Source organism: Pelophylax lessonae (genome assembly GCF_965119305.1).
Source record: "Pelophylax lessonae genome assembly, chromosome: 11".
Lineage (NCBI taxonomy): Eukaryota > Metazoa > Chordata > Amphibia > Anura > Ranidae > Pelophylax > Pelophylax lessonae.
Genome location: NC_138778.1, coordinates 212,515,771 through 212,535,019, shown reverse-complemented (window position 1 = coordinate 212,535,019; position 19,249 = coordinate 212,515,771). Strand labels below are relative to the sequence as shown.

The following is a 19,249-nucleotide window of genomic DNA, read 5'->3' as shown; positions in this document are numbered from 1 at the left end:
TTACCATGTTGCAGTGAAGAGTTATGGATGGATGGTATTGGAGAATACAGGCAGATAGGTAGAGAGATAGAATAGGATAAGGACGGAAAGATGGATAGAATTAGGAAGTATAGATAGAATTAGATATAGATAAATAGAATAGGATTGTTGATCTTGTTGCAGAGACATCTCCACTGACACCCGCTGCTATCCGATCTGGTCCGTCAAATCCAGACGGATGGAAACCCTATTTTCCATCCCCCCCCCCACATAGTACACATAAATAGATCACCAGGATAACCTCTACCTGCATTCCCCCCCAATAGTATAAAATAGATATATATATCTATCACCATGGCAATGTAGTAACCACACATCTCTCCATCACCATAGTGATGTGTAGTAATCACACTCATATACAGTATATAAACCGTTGGCGCTATATAAAGCCTGTATAGTAATATATAATCCCCCGTATCTCCATAATACATTTCTATAGATTGTCACCATAATAATCACACACCCCAATATTCATCACATATATTAATATATAGGTCATGACCCCCCCATATTATATAATATACACACACACGCCCCTTGTTTAATGCAGTAATCACACCCCCTCCATATAACATATGAGATATTATATATACCCCAATATTATATATACATATTATACAGTATATATATATATATATATATATACACACATACACACACATACATCTCTCTCTCATATATATGTATATATTATATGTATATATACACACAGTATAGTTACATAGTTAGTGAGGTTGAAAAAAGACATCAGTCCATCCAGTTCAACCTATGATGTGTGTGTGTGTTTGCTGCTAACCGTACATTGTATACCCCTGTATGTTGTACATTGTATACCCCTGTATGTTGTACATTGTATACCCCTGTATGTTGTACATTGTATACTCCTGTATGTTTTGGTCTTTAAGGTGCCCATCTAATAGTTTTTTGAAACTATCGATGCTCCCTGCTGATACGACTGCTTGTGGAAGAGAATTCCACATCCTCACCGCTCTTACAGTGAAGAACCCCTTACGCACTTTAAGGTTAAACCGCCTTTCCTCTAGTTTTAGTGAGTGGCCACGTGTCTTATTGTATCTCCTTTCTCTGAATAGTTTGTTCCTTATGCTCGGGTCACCAGTACAATATTTGTACATTGATATCATATCCCCCCTCAATCGTCTCTTCTCTAGAGAGAATAAGTTCAGTGCTTGTAGTCTTTCCTCATAGCTGATGTCCTCCATTCCCCTAATTATTTTTGTTGCCCTTCTCTGGACTTTCTCCAGTTCCAGCACATCCTTCCTGAGGACCGGTGTCCAGAACTGGACAGCATACTCCAGATGTGGCCGGACCAGAGTCTTGTAGAGAGGGAGAATAATCTCTTTATTTCTGGAGTGAATCCCCTTTTTTATACATCCCAGTATTCTGTTGGCTTTGCTTGCGGCGGCTTGGCATTGCATGCCACTGCCAAGCCTGTTGTCTACCAGTAACCCTAAGTCCTTTTCCATCCTAGACTCAGCCAGAGGTTCCCCCCCTAGTGAGTAGCTTGCTTTCTGGTTTCTGGCCCCCAAGTGCATTACTATACATTTATCAACATTGAGTGCCGGTTCACACTAATGCGATGCGGGAAGGCTGCGAATTCGCAGCCTGTTCCCGCATCGCACACGCACCCCCGGCAGTTCACACTGCCATATGCGATCCGCTGGGGGTGTCAATGTAATCTTAACGACACCCCCAGTTTGATCGCATATCGCAGTGCGATCGTGCAGTTCGCACAGGATCGGATCGCACAAGTGTGAACCGATGTGCGATCCGATCCTGATGCGGCAGCAAAAATGCCTCCTGTGCGTGTTTGCTGCGGGTGCGATGCGAATTTAGCCATACAAACTGTATAGCTAAACTTGCACCGCACAGCTGATCGCATGTCATGTCGGAGCAGTGCGCTCCGACATGACATGCGAACCCCGCACGCGCAGTAGGGTGAACCGGGGCTAAACCTCATCTGCCATGTAGTTGCCCACCCCATTATTTTGTTCAGGTCCACTTGTAAGGTTTCCACATCCTGCATAGAAGATATTGGCATGCTTAGTTTAGTATCATCCGCAAATACTGAGATTGTACTAGATATCCCCTCCTCTAGATCATTTATGAATAAATTAAACAGGATTGGTCCCAGGACAGAACCCTGGGGGACCCCACTTTCCACACCCGCCCAATCCGAGTATATACCCCATATTATACAGTATATACCCCCTATATATATATATATATATATATATATATATATATATATATATATATATATATATATATATATATATACACATATACACACACACATACATACATATATATATATATACACACACACACACAGTATATACCCCATATTATACAGTATATACCATATATATATATATATATATACACACACACACACACACACACACATACATACATACATATATATATATACACACACACAGTATATACCCCATATTATACAGTATATACCACATATATATATATATATATATATATACACACACACACACACACACACACACACACATACACACACACAGTATATACCCCCTTGTTTTACAGTATATACTCCCAATATTATACTGTTTGTACCCCCATATTATATATACAGTATATACCCCTCATATTACACAGCATATACCATATATATATATATATATATATATATATATATATATATATACACACACATACACAGTGTATACCCCCTGTTTTACAGTATATACCCCCCCACCATATTATATATACAGTATATACCCCCATATTATATATATATATATATATATATATATATATATATATACACATATATACACACACACACAGTATATACCCCTAATAAACAGTATATACCCCTATATTATACAGTATATATACCCCCATATTATATATACAGTTTATACCCCCATATTATATATACACAGTATATACCATATATATATATATACACACACACACACACAGTATATACCCCCTATATTATACAGTATATATACACACACACACATATATTATATATACCCACCCCCTATTATACAGTATATACACCCATAATATATATATATATATATATATATATATATATATATATATATATACACAGTATATATACCCCCATATTATACAGTATATACCCCCCTATATTATACAGTATATATACCCCCATATTATACAGTATATACCCCCCCATATTATACAGTATATACCCCCATATTATACAGTATATACCCCCATATCACACAGTATATACCCCCATATTATACAGTATATACCCCCCATATCACACAGTATATACCCCCATATTATACAGTATATACCCCCCATATCACACAGTATATACCCCATATTATACAGTATATACCCCCCATATTATACAGTATATACCCCCATATTATACAGTATATACCCCCCCCCCCATATTATACAGTATATACCCCCTATATTATACATACAGTATATATCTCCCCCCTCGTGTCACCATGGTAATGCGATGATGAGTGACCCCCCAGCACACACTCACCTATATGGGGTCCCTATGCGGGGGTCCCCGCTCGTCACTCCTGTGGAGATTTCCTCTCTGCTTTCCCCCAGGCTCTCTTCTCCTCCACCCCCCTTCAGTCCCGCCCCTTCCTTGACGGCTCGGTTCAAGCCTATGAAGCTCAGTACGGCGACAAGAGCAGTTGCCCGGGAAGCAACCTGCGCACGCACCTCACGCACAGCAGGGGGACTACAGCTCCCAGCATGCCTAGCGTCGTGCGTCCAAGCCACGCACTTAGTGCGTCAGAAAAAAAAAAAGGCAGCCATCATTCCGAAGACTTTCCAGTGGTCTACAACAAAATGGCGACCAAAGGCTTGCTGTCCAGTGATTTCTATGTGCGAGGGCAGATTTGGAATATCTTTCAATGGAGATATCTTTGACTTTAAGGCTTCATGCAGAACAGGGACTAAAACAAATGTGACTATTACAGGAGTTTGGCTTTATATTGTCTGCCCTTAAAGTGATTGTACACAATCACCTTATATAACAACCCATTCAGTTTAAAAATAGAAATGAAAGGCATAACATTTTTTGTACAGACATAAAGACACATTATAAACAGCTTTTTACCTTTATTTATAAGTGATCACATCCCCTCTGCTCCCACAAGAGCTGGGGGAGGAGAAACAGCAGAACACTGAGCTTCCCAGTGAATAGCTGGGGGGAGGAGTCTGATCATTGGAGGGGAGCAGGCTGAGTTCCCAGCATAGCTAGAAAACTGTCCACAGTGTGTTCTCCTGCATAGTGTGGTCAGTTTCTAATAGGAAAGCAGAAGGACTGGCAGGAACAGCAGGGATTTCACATAAAGGAAGCAATACAAAGAGAACAGGAGACTTTGTCATACAAGTACATGGTACAGCTGCCACATATCAGGAATATGAAGTGTTGGGGTAACACATAGGTGTATTGGGAGTGCTTACAGCCAAAAAAAATAAAAAATCACCAGCGTGCTCAGGAGATAAGCAGAAAAAAATGCCAAAAGTGCGTAAACTCATCTAAACTATACCTAGACGCATTTAGCGCTTGGCCAATCATTCCAGTGTCCAGAATAAATTATTATTCTAGCCAAAACTCTCAAACGCTTGATGCGCCTAAAGCAGGTCAGTCAGCAGGTTGAATGAAAAATATATATAATGTGTGGCCTGCTATGTCTCCTCCCCTCCAGGGATCACTCAGACTGTGCATTGTAAAGCCCCGTACACACGTACCGATTGTTGGCAGTAAATATTCGGCCGCCGACCGATCGGCCGATTGTAGGCTTGTTAGTATGATGCTTCCGACAGCCGACAGCGCACTTTCAGCCGAACAGAATCTGTCGTGCAGACTTTAAAATATTTGTTGGCCGTTACCAGAACGGCCGATTGTTCGCCAGTCAGTACAGATTTCGGCCGACAGACAGCCGATTAGCAAGACTGGGCATGCTCAGAAAAGAAAAAAGACAAGGAAAGTTAACCATCACATGACATCACTTCTGCAGTCGGCTGTTGTTGGCCGACAAAATTCGTGTGCAGTCTTTAGCAGTTTTCAACAGACACGACAGCACCGGACAAAAGACGTCCGATCGTTCGGCCGACGATCAGTACGTGTGTACGGGGCTTAAGGCTCCTTTCACACACTCCATCCGTCAGACGGACTCCGTTTATCTCAGCGGGGGATCGATCCGCCAATCCCCCGCTGAGCAGGAGGATGACAGCTGTGTCTCCGTGCTGTGTGCGGAGACACAGCTGTCAGTTCCCCATACATCTCTATGGGGGAAATCGGATGGGAATGGTCCGTTCTCATCCGATCCGGAATAGGGTTTCCATCCATCCAGATTTGACGGATCGGATGTCAGTGAACATGTCTCCGCTGACATCCGATGCCCCATAGGAATGTATGGAGGGACCGTTCAGATCCACCAAAAAAACTGACAGGTGGATCTGAACGGTCCGCCTGTGTGAAAGGGGCCTAAAGCCCCGTACACACGTAGCGATTGTTGGCCGTAAATATTCGGCCGCCGACCGATCGGCCAATTGTAGGCTTGTTAGTATGATGCTTCCGACAGCGCACTTTCAGCCGAACAGAATCTGTCGTGCAGACTTTAAAATATTTGTTGGCCGTTACCAGAACGGCCGATTGTTCGCCAGTCAGTACAGATTTCGGCCGACAGACAGCAGATTAGCAAGACTGGGCATGCTCAGAAAAAAAAAAAGACAAGGAAAGTTAGCCATCACATGACATCACTTCTGCAGTCGGCTGTTGTTGGCCGACAAAATTCGTGTGCAGTCTTTTGCAGTTTTCAACAGACAGGACAGCCCTGAACAAAAGACGTCCGATCGTTCGGCCGACGATCAGTACGTGTGTACGGGGCTTAAGGCTCCTTTCACACACTCCATCCGTCAGACGGACTCCGTTTATCTCAGCGGGGGATCGATCCGTCAATCCCCCGCTGAGCAGGAGGATGACAGCTGTGTCTCCGTGCTGTGTGCGGAGACACAGCTGTCAGTTCCCCATACATCTCTATGGGGGAAATCGGATGGGAATGGTCCGTTCTCATCTGATCCGGAATAGGGTTTCCATCCATCCAGATTTGACGGATCGGATGTCAGTGAACATGTCTCCGCTGACATCCGATGCCCCATAGGAATGTATGGAGGGACCGTTCAGATCCACCAAAAAAACTGACAGGTGGATCTGAACGGTCCGCCTGTGTGAAAGGGGCCTAAAGCCCCGTACACACGTAGCGATTGTCGGCCGTAAATATTCGGCCGCCGAACGATCGGCCGATTGTCGGCTTGTTAGTATGATGCTTCCGACAACCGACAGCGACTTTTCGGCCGAACAGAATCTGTTGTGCAGGCATTAAAATTTTTGTTGGCCGTCACCAGAACGGCCGATTGTTCGCCAGTCAGTACAGATTTCAGCCAACAGACAGCCGATTAGCAAGACTGGGCATGCTCAGAAAAGAAAAAACACACGGAAAGTTAACCATCACATGACATCACTTCTGCAGTCGGCTGTTGTTGGCCGACAAAAGTCATGTGCAGTCTTTTGCAGTTTTCAGCCAACATGACAGCACCGGACAAAAGACGGCCGATCGTTCGGCCGACATTCGGTACGTGTGTACGGGGCTTTACTTTGTGTCGAATCACAAAGTTAAAAAATAAGCATTTTTTTTTTCTAAGGCTTTCTTTACACAGGCAGCTGCCACCGAAAGAGCAGCTTTAAAGTGAATTTTTTTTTTTACCTAAAAATACCCCCGGGAAAGTCAGGGCTAGTGCGTTTAAGCAATGATAGCCTCTGTACTGTCCCGGGTCGCACTTACCTTTTAGAAGAAAAACTTACCTTGGAAATGTCTTGTCCAGCGCTGCCATCTCAGGTGTGGGCAGCTGAAGCCGGAGCGTCCTCTTCGGTGACGTCGGAGTCCCAGAATGCCCTGCACCGGCCCCGCTCGTCACTTCCAGTGCAGGCGCAGCATCCCTGCACAGATTCTGCACATGCCCAGAAGCTGTTTAGCAGGGAATGCGGCGTCTGCACCGGAAGTGACGAGCGGGGCCGGTACAGGCGCATTGATTCCTGGGAGCAATGATGTTCAGCTCCCAGGAATCATTGCAAGGAGGAAGTGAAGGCACGGGCCGCGGCCGCAGAGGGAGGAAGAGGAAGGAGCGACGCTGTACCCAAATAAACTTGATGTCCTTTTTTGCATCTACCTACATAAGTATGAATAGGGGAAAACAAAAAAAAAAGAATCCCATACATCCCTTTTAAGCACTTCTGGACAGGAAGGATTTTCCCCTTTAACCACTTAAGCCCCGGAGGATTTGGCTGCTAAACGACCAGGGGGTATTTTGTGATTCGGCACTGCGTGACTTTAACGGACAATTGCGCGGTCGTGCGACGCTGTACCTAAACGAATTTGGCGTCCTTTTTTTCCCACAAACAGAGCATTCTTTTGGCGGTATTTGATCACCTGTGCGATTTTTTGATCACGCGCTATAAACAAAAAAAGAGCGTCAATTTTGCAAAAATAGCAATATTTTTCACATTTTTTTTTATATGAAATTCCCCCCAAAAAAATGTAAAAATCAAAATTTTTTAACATTTTCGGCCAATTTGTTTTATGCTACATATGTTTGGTAAAAAAAATCGCAAAAAGCGTATTTTTATTGGTTTGCGCAAAACTTATTGCGTTTACTAACTAAGGGAAAGATTTTTGTAATTTTTGTTGTTTTTTTTTTTAACGCGTAATGGCGGCGATCTGCGATTTTTTTGCGGTACTGCGACATTGTGGCGGACAGATCGGACCCTTGACTGACATTTTTGACACTTTTGGGGTTACCAGTGACATTTCTACAGTAATCAGTGCTATATATATGCACTGTTACTGTAAAAATACACTGGTAGTGAAGGGGTTAACTTTATTTGAGAGGGAGGGGCTGTGTGTGTCCCTAGGGGCGTGATTCTAACTGTGATTGGCTGTGGCTTCAGCTGTATGCAGAGTGATCAACGGATCTACATAGTAGATCCATATGATCAGCTCTCATACAGAGGGGAGAATGACAGGCAGCTTGTTTACACAAGCTGCCTGACTTTCTCCCTCTCCCCCGCCGATCGCAGAGTGGCCGACGGACATCGGGTCCGCCGGTCACACGCGCGGGGGGGTCCGTGACCACGCGGGAGCGGGAGCGCGCCTCCGGCGGCGCGCGCTCACTCCCTAGACCCTCACAAGCTAGTGACGTAGCCCTACGTCACTTTGCCTGTGAGGGGCTGACCGCCGACGTAGATAGTCGTGCAGCGGTCGGCAAGTGGTTAAAGCGGAGTTCCGGCCACAAAATTTTTTTTTCAATAAAAATACCCCCGGGCCTCTGATCTGTCCCGGTTCGCACTTACCTGCAAGAAGAAATACTTACCTTGAAAATTTCTTCTCCAGCGTTGCCATCTCAGGTGTGGGCAGCTGAAGCCAGCGCGTCCTCTTCTGTGTCCTCTTCCGTGTCCTCTTCTCCCAGAATGCACTGCACCGGCCCCGCTCGTCACTTCCGGTGCGGCGCCGCATTCCTCCACAGCTTCTGGGCATGCCTAGAAGCTGTTTAGCAGGGAATGTGGCGCCGCACCGGAAGTGACGAGCGGGGCCGGTGCAGGTGCAGTGATTCCTGGGAGCGATGACGTTCAGCTCCCAGGAATCAATGCAAAGAGGAAGTGACGGCGCGGGCCGCAGCCGCCGAGGGAGGAGGTGGAAGAAAGGTGAGTATATTTTTCTTCAATAACAAGGTAAGTAAAAAAAAAAAAAATCGTAACTATCCATTTCTTTTTCAGGTGACAAATAGGAAGCGGATGGCCCAAAATCGATTATGTCAATTTTGTGTCCGGAACTCCGCTTTAATGACCAGGCCATATTTTGCGATCCGGCACTGCATTAATTTAACGGACAATTGCGCGGTTGTGTGACGCTGTACCTAAATAAAATTGATGAACTTTTTTACTCACAAATAGAGCTTTCTTTTGGTGGTATTTTATCACCTCTGCGGTTTTTATTATTTGCGCTATAAACATAAAAAGAGGGACAATTCTGAAAAAAAAAAAAACTATATTTTTTCACTTTCTGCTATATAACATTCCCAAAAAAAAGTAAAAATCTAAATTTTTTAACATTTTAGGCCAAATTGTTTTCTGCTAAATATTTTCTGGTAAAAAAAAAATCGCAATAAGCGTATTTTGATTGGTTTGCGCAAAAGTTATCGCATCTACTAACTACGTGAAAAATTTATGTAATTTTTATTGTTTTTTTTTTTTACTAGTAATGGCGGCGATCTGCAATTTTTTTTACGGGACTGTGGCATTGCGGTGGACAAATCAGACCCCTAATTGACATTTTCGACACTTTTGGGGGGACCAGTGACATCACTACAGTAATCAGTGCTAAAAATATGCACTGTTACTGTAATAATGACACTGGCAGGGAAGGAGTTAACACTGTGGGGGATCAAGGGGTTAAATGTGTACCTAGAGCAGTGATGGCGAACCTTGGCACCCCAGATGTTTTGGAACTATGTTTCCCATGATGCTCATGCACTCTGTAGTGTAGCTGAGCATTATGGGAAATGTAGTTCCAAAACATCTGGGGTGCCAAGGTTCGCCATCACTGACCTAGGGCGTGTTTCTAACTGTGGGGGGCGTGGTTTGTGAAATTATCATAGAGACATGTGATCCCATATAGAAGGATCACAGGAGCTCTGTGATCATTCCAGGGAGAAGAACGGACGGCTGTGTTTACAACAGCTGACCGTTCTTCTCTCTCAGCAGGGAACGATCGTGGGTGTCAGGCAGCAATCAGAGACGCCTGCTCCGTGCATCGGAGTCCCCGCTTGCCCCTGCCTGCTCGCGACCGACGTAGACCTAGATCGATTTGCGCAGCAGAGCCACACTTCCGAAGTAAAAAGGCGGCGGCCTGTCGGGAGCCGGTTAAGGTAACTCTATTTTTGTGGGGAAAAAAAATAACAAATAAATAAAAAATAATTTAGTGGAGTTGATTTAGTAAAATTGGAGAGTGCAAAATCAGGTGCAGCTGTGCGTGGCAGCCAATCAGCTTCTAACTTCAGCTTGTTCAATTACCAATTCAGCTTTGGCAGGTTTTAACCCCTTAAAGCGGTTGTAAACCCAAAGTTCAAAAAAAAAAAAAAAACCTGCAAGACAAAGGCATAATGAGCTAGTATGCATCGCATACTAGCTCATTATGTATTACTTACCTTAGAACGAAGCCCCGACACGGACCCCCGGACATCGCTGCGGGCGCTGCCATGATCCCTCGCCGTCTCTTCCGGGTTCGGCGGCTCCGGCGCGGTGATTGGCTGGAAGAGACGGCTCCGGCGCGATGATTGGCCGGAGCCGCGATGACGTCACTCCCGCGCATGTGTGCGGGAGTGATTTTCCGGCAAGCTCCCGGCAAATAGATTGAAGGTCCCCCCGGACCTTCAGAGCGCATGCGCCGCTCGCGCGAGCGGCTGCATGCACTGTAAATATCTCCTAAACCATGCCGGTTTAGGAGATATTATTTGTACCTACAGGTAAGCCTTATTATAAGCTTACCTGTAGGTAAAAGTGTAAAAAAGCGGGATACAACCGCTTTAATGACCAGGCCATTTTTTTGTACCCAAATAAACTTGATGTCCTTTTTTGCATTCACCTAGATAAGTATGAATGGGGAAAAAAAAAAGAATCCTATACATCTCTTTTAATGGCCAGGCCATTTTCTGCGATAGGGCACTGCATTACTTTAACTGACAATTGCGCAGTTGTGTGACGTTGTACCCCAAAAAAAAAAAAAAAAGTACTTTTTTTATCCACAAATAGAGCTTTCTTTTGGTGGCATTTGATCCCCTGCACAATTTTAATTTTTTGTGCTATAAAAAAAAAAATATAATTTTGAAAATAGAAATATATATATATATATATATATATATATATATATATATATATATATATATTTCTATTTTCAAAATTATATTTTTTTTTTTCTCATACTGCTGATGAGAAAAGGTATTTATCAGTTTATATTTACTAATATTATTGCATTTCCATGTTCTGTGTACTGTGGGAGATCATATACAGTGACTGCAGAGTCCTGGGGAGACCAGAAATAGTGAATGCAGAGTCCTGGAGAGACCAGATATAGTGAATGCAGAGTCCTGGGGAGACCAGATATAGTGAATGCAGGCTCCTGGGGAGACCAGATATAGTGAATGCAGGCTCCTGGGAAGAGCAGATATAGTGACAACAGGCTCTTGGGGAGAGCAGATATAGTGACGGCAGGCTCTTGGGGGACCAGATATAGTGAATGCAGGCTCCTGGGGTGGCCAGATATAGTGAATGCAGGCTCCTGGGGAGACCAGATATAGTGAATGCAGGCTCCTGGGGAGACCAGATATAGTGACTGCAGGCTCCTGGGGAGACCAGATATAGTGAATGCAGAGTCCTGGGGAGACCAGATATAGTGACTGCAGAGTCCTGGGGAGACCAGATATAGTGACTGCAGAGTCCTGGGGAGACCAGATATAGTGAATTCAGGCTCCTGGGGAGACCAGATATAGTGAATGCAGGCTCCTGGGGAGACCAGATATAGTGACTGCAGGCTCCTGGGGAGACCAGATATAGTGAATGCAGAGTCCTGGGGAGACCAGATATAGTGACTGCAGAGTCCTGGGGAGACCAGATATAGTGACTGCAGAGTCCTGGGGAGACCAGATATAGTGACTGCAGGCTCCTGGGTTTAGTAACACTTTAAATGACAGTTTTTGTCACATGCTGGAGATATAAATTTATTGAGTTGCGCTGCATTATATTATTATTCATTCATTCACTCATCCATGTATTTATGGACCTTGCTTTGTGCACTGGTCCAAATCATTTGGAGGAGGGGGGATTAGCGTGCGGGGATACATCCCAGCAGCCCTTGCGAATCGCCTAGTGATCTCGCATTAATACACCGGCACCAGCTGTAGTCAGCGATGGATTTCTTGGAGTCTGCGCTCCGCCCCGTCTCCTCTCAGTGAGCTCTATGGGAGGTAATGCTTTCTGTCCACGCTAACTGAGAGGAGGGGGGGCGGAGGCGGGGCGGAGCGCAGACTCAAAGCAATCCATCGCTGAGTACAGCTGGTGCCGGTGTATTAATGTGAGATTTCGTCACTAGGCGATTCGCAAGGGCTGCTGGGATACATCCCGGCAGCCCTTGCGAATCGCCGAGTGACGTAATCGCCTATAGGTGGCTGGACCCGGAAGTGCGGCTGAATAAAGAAGAAAAAAAGGTATTTCCTTGCAAAAAAAAAAATAAAAATAGTTTCCATTGGTAAAAGTATTTTTAAAGGGGATTACATACATCTAAACTTATTAAAATGGGTGGAACTCCACTTTACGTCACCAGTTTGAGGACTTGAGACTTTGAAAGAGTGTATTAACATGCCTTTTGATATTTCAGATATATATTTCAGTTTATGCCCATCCTGTGATGAAATGTGGCCCCTGCAATTACAGATTTAACAAGCCAGACTAGCCAGCTGTATTTTGCATTTAGACGACATGTTAAACCACCCCTCCATTCATTCATTTGAACACTTGACAGTTGGATATTAAGGATTTAGATTACAAGACACTTTGCATAAGAGATTACTGACACCAACCATAAACAATTGACAATTGCTTACATTAACACATGACAACTGAATGCAGCCGGGGCGACTCTGTCACAGGACACAAATTATTATACGGGAACACCTCACATTGACACAAATGCATGGCAAAAGCAAAGGCCCTTTTATGTACTATTCTGTCTGATATGTGCTATTGACTGATGAATTATAAACCGGTTTGGAGCAGTCTTTTCCGCTCAAAACATTGCCTTAAATATGAGCTTCACGTGCAATAAAGTTAGTTGTGACTGCACTAAGTTTGAGTGCTATGTGTTGTCATAACTCCCGGCCGGACGGAGGGTGAATTCATTATCTATTGGGGGGTTAGCAACTGAAGGGCTGTAATATCATCGTGATTGCCTCCTGACAAGATTGGAGTTAACAGACTTGTTTGACTAAAATGAATAAAAGACTCGACTTGACTTTGACTTGGTATTCATGAATTGAGACTTGACTTTGACTTGAGACATATGACTCAAAATGACTTTACCTTTTTAAGTTATTAAATTTTTGCATTTTCTCAAGATGTGTTAAAGCAAAATTAATGTGCCTGTTATGTTTCTGACACCACAGTCACTTAAAACACCTCAGTGAGTTCTGATTTTTAGGACACTGGCTGTTTAAGAATGGAAATACTTAACATGTTTTTAGTGACTGTGGTGTTGAAACATGACCGGACGAAGGATTTTGAGCTGTTTGGGCATTCAAAGTGTTTCTTTTTTTACTGATTAAAGGTGAAAATTGGGGTAAATCAGTATTTTGACTTAATTTGTGACTTGACCAAAATAAATGACTTGACTTGACTTGCTTGACTTCTAGCAGGGACTCGACTTGACTTGCTTGCTTTTCGCCACTGTAACTTGGCACTTGCTTGAGACTTGAAGGTTAAGACTTGAGACTTGCTTGTGACTTGCACACGTGTGACTTACTCCCATATCTGGTGCACATCCACCTTGGGCTGCAGTGTCGACACCCCAGATTTAAACCTTTCAAGCAAAATGCAGGTGCAATCTTGTAAAAAAAATTATGTAGTCATTCAATTTTGTCATTTTTTTTTCTATTTTTGTCTAATAGATTATAGCGACTCCTAAAACGATATTCTCCAAAAGATGAAGAGATGGGAGACAGACACCCAGACGTCACAGATTAGCTGAGTCACTTATCTGACAAACATGTCGAAAAAACTTAAAGCAAAGGCCACACCTAACTCGTATGTAGCGAAATTTAACCCAATTCAGGACCGTACTATTTATTTATTTATTTATTTTTTTATGGTTTTAAACAGTTCAGATGTCCATAAAAATCTATGTAGAATTGCAGTAATAAAGTGAACCAATTTTTTGGTAGCACATGTTAAAATTATATATACGGTATATATATATATATATATATATATATATATACTGTATACCTGTATATATACAATTCCTCTTATTAACACATTATAGAAGGCAAGCTTATGAACCTTCGAAGGCAAGCCTATGAATCTTAAACTCTTTGTTAATACGGGCATTGTTTAAATCTATATAATGATATCTGCCATCATAGTACACATAGGGATAAATAACATTAAACCATATGTGTGAATAAATTGACACCTCACCTCTATTTTATCAATATAATCTTTTTTAGTTTTATGCACCAGCAGCTGCCCCTTTAAGTGTCAGTGGGGATCGAAAGTTTGGGCACCCCAGGTAAAAATTTGTATTAATGTGCATAAAGAAGCCAAGGAAAGATGGAAAAATCTCCAAAAGGCATCAAATTACAGATTAGACATTCTTATAATATGTCAACAAAAGTTTGATTTTATTTCCATCATTTACACTTTCAAAATAACAGAAAACAAAAAAATGGTATCTGCAAAAGTTTGGGCACCCTGCAGAATTCATAGCATGCGCTGCCCCCTTTGCAAAGCTGAGACCTGCCAGTGTCATGGATTGTTCTCAATCATCGTCTGGGAAGACCAGGTGATGTCAATCTCAAAGGTTTTAAATGCCCAGACTCATCTGACCTTGCCCCAACAATCAGCACCATGGGATCTTCTAAGCAGTTGTCTAGAAAACTGAAAATAGTTGACACTCACAAAGCTGGAGAAGGCTATAAGAAGATAGCAAAGCGATTTCAGATGTCAATTAATGAAGGTTCAATATTTAGCAACTCACATAGTTGATGATTAAAATAGGCACACCTAAGTATGCAGGCATCTGGGGTAAAGCTGTCCACATAGACCATCCTCCGCATTGCCATCTTCATCACACCCTTCCACGCTGCGCTCCACGAGCGATTCAAAGCCTCACTTTCAGATCACTCTACTGCAGGCTATTCTTCCCGGTCAGGATTGCAGACTGACAGTGGTGAGAGCCGGTGGTTCAGAAGATGGTCTATGTGGACAGCTTTACCCCGGATGCCTGCATACTTAGGTGTGCCTATTTTAATCATCAACCATGTGAGTTGCTAAATGTTGAACCTTCATTAAGGTCCGGTTCACACTGATGCGATGCGGGAAGGCTGCGAACTCGCAGCCTGTTCCCGCATCGCACACGCACCCCCGGCAGTTCACACTGCCATATGCGATACGCTGGGGGTGTCAATGTAATCTTAACGACACCCCCAGTTTGATCGCATATCGCAGTGCGATCGTGCAGTTCGCACAGGATCGGATCGCACAAGTGTGAACCGCTGTGCGATCCGATCCTGATGCGGCTGCAAAAAATGCCTCCTGTGCGTGTTTGCTGCGGGAGCGATGCGAATTTAGCCATACAGTTTGTATGGCTAAACTCGCACCGCACAGCCGATCGCATGTAATGTCGGAGCAGTGCGCTCCGACATTACATGCGAACCCCGCACACGCACAAGTGTGAACCGGGGCTAAATGTAACCATATTGCTACACTTAGAGGCGAATCTCTCCAGAACGAATTATGCTCGCAATCCAAGGTTTTACTGTATTGAAGATATGTACAGGTGCTCAAAAAATTAGACTATCATCAAAAAGTGAATTTATTTCAGTAATTAACCACTTTACGACCGCTCACATTGACACTACTGCGGCAATGTGGCACGATCCCGTCCAGCGACGTAGACCTACGTCGCTGGACTCCTCCTCTTGTGGGCGGTGCGCGCGCTCCGCCGGAGGCTCGCTCTCGCTGTATTCAGTTACAGTGGGAGTGGGGCCAGGGGAGGAGCGGGGGTGATCACCGCTGCTCTTCCCCGATCGTCGGGGATCGAGTGTGGAGATCCGCCCGCTTGTCTAAACAAAGCGGGCGGATCTCCTAAGTGACAGGCAGGGTCAGATTGCAGGATTCAGCATAGCTGAACCTGCGATCTGTCCCTGTGTCACACAGTCCCCTCCCCCCACATAAGTCAGTAAGCACCAGGCATACATTAACCCCTTGATCACCAATAAAAATTAACCCCTTCCCTGCCAGTGTAATTTTTACAGTAACAGTGCATATTTATAGCACTGATTACTGTAGTAATGTCACTGGTACCCCCAAAAGTGTCAAAAATGTCAGTCAAGGGTCCGATCTGTCCACCGCAATGTCGCAGTCCCACAAAAAAAATTGCAGATCGCCGCCATTACTAGTTAAAAAAAAAAAAACAATAAAAATGACATAAATCTCTCGTAGTTAGTAGCTGCGATAACTTTTGTGCAAACAAAATACGCTTATTGCGATTTTTTTTTACCAAAAATATGTAGCAGAAAACAAATTGGCAAAAAAAGTTTAAAAATTTTGATTTTTACATTTTTTTGGGGGGAATTTCATATAAAAAAATGTGAAAAATATTGTTATTTTTTCAAAATTGTCGCTCTTTTTTTGTATATAGCACAAAAAGTAAAAGTCGCACATGTGATCAAATACCATCAAAAGAAAGCTCTATTTGTGGGGAAAAAAAGGACATCAATTTAATTTGGGTACAGCGTCGCACGACCGCGCAATTGTCCGTTAAAGTAACACAGTGCCATGTCCCAAAATATAGCCTGGTCAGGAATGGGGTAAAATCTTCCGGTCTTAAAGCGGTTAAAAATATGCTCATTGAGAATTTTTTTGTCAAAGACATGTAGCTAAATACATTTTGGCCTAAATATATGACAAAAATTTAATATATTGGATATTTTTTAACTGTCAAAGTAGAAAAATATTGTTATTTATACAAAATTGTCGCATTTTTTTATTAATATCGCAAAAAATGAAAAGCGCAGAGGTGATCAAATACCACCAAAAGAAAGCTCTGTTTGTGGGAAAAAAAGGACATAAATTTAGTTTGGGTACGGCGTTGCATGACCGCGCAATTGTCAGTTAAAGTCGCACAGTGCCGAATCGCAAAAAGTGGCCTGGACGTAAGACAGCAAAATCCTCGGTGGTAAAGTAGTTAAATTCAAAAAGTGAAACTCATATATCATATATAGATTTGTTACACACAGAGCTATATATATCAAGCATTTTTTTTTTTTTTTTTTTGATGATTATGGCTTACAGCTAGTAAAAACCCAAAATTCAGTATCTCAGAAAATAAGAAAATTACATAAAACCGAAAAAAAGTTTTTTTTTAATACAGAAATGTTGGCTTACTGAAAAGTATGTCCATGTACAGTATAGTATGCACTCTATTCTCAGTCGGGGCTCCTTTTACATGAATTACTGCATCATTGCAGCGTGGCATGGAGTCGATCAGCCTGTGGCACTGCTAAGGTGTTATGGAAGCCCAGGTTGCTTTAATATCGGCCTTCAGCTCATCTGCATTGTTGGGTCTGGTGTCTCTCATCTTCCTCTTGACAATACCTCACAGATTCTCTATGGGGTTTAGGTCAGGCGAGTGATATCATTATCATGTGACCAGGTATTGGTAGTTTTGGCAGTGTGGGCAGGTACCAAGTCCTGCTGGAAAATGAATTCATTATCACCATAAAGCTGGTCAGCAGAGGGGAGCATGACGTTCTCTAGCATTTTCTGGTAGAGGGCAGAGCTGAATTTGGACTTGATAAAACACAGTGGACCAACACCAGCAGATGACATGGATCCCCAAATCATCACTGACTATGGAAACTTCACACTGAACCTCATGCAACTTGGATTCTGTGCCTCTCCACTATTCCTCCAGACTCTATGACCTTGACTTCCAAATGAAATGCAAAATTTACTTTTATCCGAAAAGAGGAACACTGAGCAATAGTCCAGTCTTTTTTCTCCTTAGTCCAGGTATGACGCTTCTGACATTGTCTCTGGTTAAGAAGTGGATTGACACAAGGAATGCAACAGTTGTAGCCCATGTCCTGGATACGTCTGTGTGGTGGCTCTTGAAGCACTGATACCAGCTGTAGTCCACTCCTTGTGAATCTCCCCCAAATTTTTGAATGGCCTTTGCTTCACAATCCTTGCAAGGCTGTAGTTATCCCTGTTGCTTGTGCACCTTTTTCTACGACACTTTTTCCTTCCACTCAACTTTTTTAATAATATGCTTGGATACAGCACTCTGTGAACAGCCAGCTTCTTTAGCATTGACCTTTTGTGACTTACCTTCCTTGTGTAGGGTGTCAATGACTGTCTACTGGACAACTGTCAAGTCAGCAGTCTTCCCCCATGATTGTGTAACCTAATGAACCAGACTAAGAGAGACCATTTAATATTAAGTTTTTGAGTTAATTAGCTGATTAGAGTGTGACACCATGAGTCTACAATATTGAACTTTATCACAATAATCTAATTTTCTGAGATACTGAATTTTGGGTTTTCACTAGCTGTAAGCCATAATCATCAAATTAATGCATCTATATAAAATATATGAGTTTCACTTTTTGAATTGAATTAGTGAAATAAATTAACTTTTTGATAATATTCAAATTTTTGAGATGCACCTCTTACAAAGTATTGCACTTACATTTTGTGGTGCTTTGGGTTAGCAGCAACACAGACAGCCTTTCTATAATACACATTTTGCAATACACATTTTTTCAAGTCAAAAAGTGGCGAGGCGCCAAGTTTTCTCACACATAGGGTTTACAGGGTTAATTATGGCAAAAAAACAACTTCCCAGCCCCTTCACAAAAAAAGAGAACTAAATAGTATTTTTCCAGTGCTGGAGTTAGCATAAAAGAGCATTTAAATTGATAAGCAGCAAGTTTTAAACAAAATCTTCCCTCCCTCAACCAACCAGTGGCGGCTAGTACCAAACTTTTTGTGGGTGGGGGCGGCAAATAAACCCCCCTCAGTTCCACCCGCACTCAGCCTCTCCATGATGACGGTCCTCCGCACTCACCCCTCCGCGGTGAAGGTCCCCCCGTACTCAGCCTATCCATGGTGATGCTCCCCCCGCACTCACTCTTCCAATGTGATGGTTCCCCCGCACTGAGCCCCTCCAGGGTGACGCCCCCCCGCACTTAGCCCCTCCATGTTGATGATCCCCCTGCACTCAGCCCCTCCACGGTGATGGTCCCCCTACACTCAGCCCCTCCAGGATGACGGTCCCCCCCACACTCAGCCCCTCCATGGTGA

General features: G+C 43.2%; 1 protein-coding gene across 1 annotated transcript in view; it reads right to left on the bottom strand.

Moving 5' to 3' along the window:
- The window catches only part of BCL2L1 (BCL2 like 1), a 42,086-nt gene extending 38,378 nt beyond the window's left edge, over positions 1 to 3,708 (bottom strand). The window contains exon 1 of the mRNA XM_082271677.1: positions 3,581 to 3,708. The gene's annotated coding sequence lies outside the window, so the exon portion shown is untranslated. The remainder of the gene's footprint in view (positions 1 to 3,580) is intronic.
- Positions 3,709 to 19,249: the final 15,541 nt, after the last annotated feature.